This window comes from Adiantum capillus-veneris, chromosome 12 (assembly GCF_014529385.1).
Source record: "Adiantum capillus-veneris isolate H3 chromosome 12, ASM1452938v2, whole genome shotgun sequence".
In the NCBI taxonomy this organism is placed as follows: domain Eukaryota; kingdom Viridiplantae; phylum Streptophyta; class Polypodiopsida; order Polypodiales; family Pteridaceae; genus Adiantum; species Adiantum capillus-veneris.
Window position 1 is genome coordinate 79,139,614 of NC_140942.1, and position 5,485 is coordinate 79,145,098.

The window sequence follows — 5,485 nt, forward strand, 5'->3', positions numbered from 1 at the left end:
TTGCACCTTATGAGCCAAATTTCATTTTTCTCGACAACAATAGAGGCCCACCGCCTTTTGGTATTTGGTCGGTGTTAATATAACCATCGATATTATCGTTGCTATATACTAATTATGATATCAACGATTATACCGATGAAATTCTAGGGAAAAATTGTTTGAAACGTAGCCATGAGCTCATTTTGACTTCACAATTGGCAAGAAACACAAGGAGAGGGAGGTTGGCTGCAAAGATGTAGGTAACCCTAGGCCCCCCTCCCTATAAAGCCAAGGACCAAAGGCCAAGGGTCAGTCTAAGGGGTACATATATAAAGGGTAGAGGTTGGGTGGAGAGACAGGTTCTAGACTCCCTCTAGTCTCACGGTGGTATCAGAGACAATCTGGGAAAAGGCAAGCCGTGGAGCCAATTTGGGAAGGGGGCGTGTAGTAACTCTCCCTATCTCATGCTTACGACAAATAAGCTTTGCCATGCATGGCTACTTAGAGGAGGAGGGAAGAATGGAGTGACCCGTGCCAAATTGCAGGCTATGAAGCTTGTTGGGAGTGCAAGGGGAAGTGGAGCAAAATTTTTTTCTCCATTGTGGGCTCTTGAGCTCTCTACAAGGCACCGCAGGTGATTTCTCTCTCTTCAATGATGCCGCTATTGCTACATACTCAGAAGTTTGTGTATTTTTCACATGGGAACCCATTAAGTCCAAGGGCTGCCCTTGAGTTCGAGGAAAAAAAAAACCTAAGGGAGGGTGGCCACAACACACACACCCTCACCTCCTCTATCCTTGCAAGGGTAGAGCAACCTAACAACTTGCAAGTACGGGAAGCAAGCAAAGATGAGGTGAAGCTACAAAGATTTACAAAACATTTTGAGAATTTTACAAGTACACATCTCTTCAAGATTCTTTATCTGATGACGCTTTCGATTAGCAAAGTGGCATCAACCATCAGTTGCATCACATACAGCCGGTAATATCTAGCAAAACCTTTTTATATCTATAAGTTGACAATTTATAGTTATCGGGGATTAGACACGGTCTTTTTTGATGGGCTTTCCAATAACGGAAAAGTTCGTGATTGGGCAGTGATCTTTGAATTTTGCGATTGACATCGACGATTGACTACGACTTGACGGTATCAAAATAGCAAGGCTAATTGATTTTGTTTGCGGTTGTTCATAGCTAGTTTCGATTTGGTTTTAGTAGGCAATGATAAACATCTTTTGGCATGTGCAAAGTAGTGTGTATATGCATGGGCACAAAAAAATGTAAATACATGCATTTGGAAGCTTTTCGAATGTGATACTAGGTTTCAAATATGGTAGACAATGTATAAATGGAAAATAGTCATGTTGCGTGCTAGCAATAGGGTACATTTACTAGGTGTCGAAGCGTTAGATGTGGTTCCAAGCGGCTTCTTTTGGATCTAGGGAAATTTTTTTAGCTTTCTAGAATGTAGATAATGCAAGTGGGAAGCGTGGGCACTCTCATCCCGCTCCCTAAGTTTGACACGTGCTGTAAATGTCTATTTACGACGCTTGATATGCAGCGATGCATGAATCGCCTTGAAACTGGTCAAAAATAGAATGTGTGTTTGTGTCCATGAATTTTGGTATGAAGGATCAAGCCTAAAAAAATTGGTGGATTTTGGAGTGCATTTGGTATTTTTCCTGCAAAAAATACCCGTCGGGGATCAAAACTGGCCAAAACTAGCCCAAAAAAGACCAAACAATGATAAAAAAGGGTGTGAATTGGCTACTATTTGCCACATCACTCATAGTGCTGTGAGTGTCTGGACTTGAGTAATGTTCTTGGAGTTTATTACCAGAACTTTCACCTCTCTATGTGAAGGAGGAGACATGGTTTTTGCAGGTGATCCTATGCAGTCTCATCTTGTTCGCGTCCTGTTTTTGAATGCGTAGAGTGAATGATAGTTTTTTCTCTTCAATTTTGCACTTAAGAGAGTTTATGGAAGTTATAAGGTTTTCATGAATGTGTTTGTGCAAGGAATTGAGAGAAGAAGGTGCAACTTTCTACAAGACTATGTGACCCTGTATCGGTGCCAATAGGTTGAGGCTACACCAAAGAGTCCAACTAAGTGGAGTTTAATGAAGCTTTTGCAATGGTTTGAGAGAGGCCTTTTGTGGCTAGAGTTTTGAGTTTTTTTTTTTCTTGTGTCTTTTATTTACCATCGAGTGCGATTTCAAGCCTTGATCAAACTCAACTCACCTCGTAGTATCTGCAAGTAGACATGCAAGGGCTTGTAGGTGAAGACTTTTGGAGCTTGAAGTGGGGTTGTGGAAAGAATTTTCATGGAGGTCTTGAGTGTTTGTGTGTGAGGTGAGGAAAGTAAGTGGATTCCTTGTGTTTGATTAAGGTGTGAGGGTTTGTGAGTGTGCACACGGTGTCTTTTGCTCCATCACCCTTTGGCGATACTACTGGGGAGCGATATTTGCTGGCTGTGCACTCTAGATTTGGATTTTGAGTGCTGATGTTTTCACATTTTGGATGTTGGATGGAATTTCATGATGGTGGTGCCATTCCAACCATCTATTTTCATAGGTAGTGAGGATTGGCTTGTGTCTTATGAGTTTCACTTAACATGTTTATGCCATGCGGTTCTAAGCAAGGCACAAAAACTTGTAGGTATCAATTTGGTGGTTAGAGGGAATGCAAAAGATCGGTTTGAGGGGCTTGTCATAGGATGAAAAATGGAATTGGAACGAGTTTAAGAGATTCTTTTTTAAGCGGTTCAAGAAGATGATTCCTCACCAAGATGCACAGAAACAAGTCATTGGTATGCTTATGCAAGAACATGAGTCTGTTATAGAATTTTGGTCAAGCTTTAATGATGCTCGGGGAGTTTAGAAAGATGTTGTGTTGCATGTGGAAGCCATGTCTAAAGAAAATTTTTATTCTACTTTTACCAATAGCCAAAGAATATAGGCCAGTCCTTCAAACAAAAGTGCAAGAGAAAGAGCCCAACTCCATGTGCGAGGCATTGAAGATAGCACTACAAAAAGAGAGAAGCAATGTGTTGCTACAGACATGAAGTGCCCTTTGTCTATACCAAGTATGGATACTATGGATGATGTTTATGTGCACAAAGTTTTGATCACAGATGCTCATGTTTGCAAAGATAATAGTTTGGAGACTTGTGGAAATGATTGTATGATTCAAGAAAGTGTGAATGAAGCATATAATGCAATTGTGGAATCCATAAACATGCCTATGGCACAAAATGTCAAGGACACAATAGATAAGTGTGAAATTTGAGCACTAGCATAGAAAGTGAAGATGATGAGAGTGAAATTAATGTGAATGAGGCAACCTACAATGGTGACACATTTGATGCTGACGAGAGTTGGTGTGGTGATGTATTTAATGATGACATAGAGTTGCAAGACCCAATGAAGGACATAGTATCCTTGTACCAAGAGCAATGTATGTTTTGGGAAGGAGCTTTGCAGCAACATGACATGGATGCTTGCATTGATGACGAGATGATGGCCTACGCTCATGGAATTTCCACACCAAATGAAGATGATCTAGGAGAGAGCGATGCTATGCCGCTAGATTTGACCTTGGGTCCATTTGCTTTACCATAGCTGGGGTTGGGAAACCCTCTAGTGAGTGTGATACAAAGATATTGGGTCATGAATGCAATAGGAATGAGGTATATGTATGCAAGGATTTGATGCCAGTGCCATCTTCAAGGGATGTTTGCAATGATACGTGCCATGTGGTTGTTCAATATAAACATCTTGAGGCTGTGGTAGACAAGAAAGTTAGAGTGATATTTTGCTTGCACAATGATCTTATGGATGCATTTCACATGCTCTACAAAGATCTTGATTGATAGTTAGCAAGTCTTGGGGAAGGTTGGCATGATGAGGGCTTGGTTATGATGTCTTGTTTGGCTCTGTACACATGTTTCTAGCTTTTCAAGTGGAAGATGTCTTATGTGGAAGAAGAAGATGCTAGTGATAGTTTTTTTGAGGTTCTTTTCCAATTTTGAAATGGAGTCGTTAGTGGTTGGAGTGATGCTCTCCTTTACTTAGGGAATGAAGAGAAATTGATGCATCTGTTGGAATTAGGGTTGCAGGAAAACACACACAGCTTGAAGAAGACGAATGAAGCTCATAGCACACAACAAGCAGTGTTTTGCTTAGCCCTAGAGTGATGGGCGTATATACAATGCACGGGGGGAAAAACCTCCTAGTGAGTGAAAAAATACCCAGGCGGTCCTAAGTATGTTCACACACATCACTACCACATGTATATGGTAATAAATCCCCCTGGGAGTGATGCGGTGAAGGAGAGCTGGCACATAGAGTATAGGGAAGTGTCATGCCCTATGAGCACATGCAAAAAGCTTCAAACTTCTCACGAGACAACGCCTTTGTGAAAAGATATGCAAGGTTGTCTTGTGTTGGCACATAAGCCAAGCTGATCTCTCCTGCTGAGAGCCTCTCCCTGACATAGTGGTAATGCACCTCGATGTGCTTGTGTGAGCATGAAAAACTGGTTTCCTCGCAACTGCCAATGCGCTCTCAATGTTTGTATAGATAGTGTTGGCAGTGTCATGTACAACACCCAAATCAACATAAGGCGTCTGAGCCATACACACTCAAACGTAGCTGTGAAGATTACCCTATACTCAGCCTCAACCTCACAAGTGGAAGTGGCCACAATAGGTTTCTTCTTGCTCAACCATGATATGCATGAACTGTTGAGCATGAAATAAAAACCACTTTTGGACACTCGTGTGTCAAAACAACCAGTCCAATCTGAGCCCGAAAAAACATGTAGGTCTGGTGGCAATGATCCCCCCTTGGGATAAAACAAGCCAAGATGCAAAGTTCCACTCAAGTAGCAAAAAATCCTCTTGATAGCTTGCCAATGCTTAGACCCTGGGCTATTCATAAATTTATTGACCTGTGAGACTGCAAAGTGAATATTCGGCCTCGTGTTGCATACACAAATAAGGCAGCCAACTACAATTTGGCAAAGAGTGACATCGGCAGGATCACCAGCATCATGAAGACTCAATTTCAATCTTGTTTCCATGGGAGTGGCAATAGGTTTTCAATCCTCAAGTCCAAACTTACATAGCAAAGTCTCTATGTAACTTGTCTAACACAAGGCAATACCACCATCACATTGCTTAAATTGTATGCCCAAGTAATGATGCAACAACCCCAAATCTTTCATCTTGAAAGTAGCATTCAAATCAGCCTTAAATTCAGCAATATGTCTCTCATTTGGTCCAATGATCAACAAATCATTCACATAGAGAACGTCTATGAGAAGTACATCACACTCACACTTTACATACAACGTGCTTTTTGTTGGACTGTTACGAAAGACTCGTTTGACCAAATGAGTGTCAACCTTCTCATACAAAGCATGAGGAGATTGCTTCAACCCATACAAAGCTTTCTTACGTTTGCACACTTTATCTTCATGCCCTTTAATGAAAAAACTACGAGGCT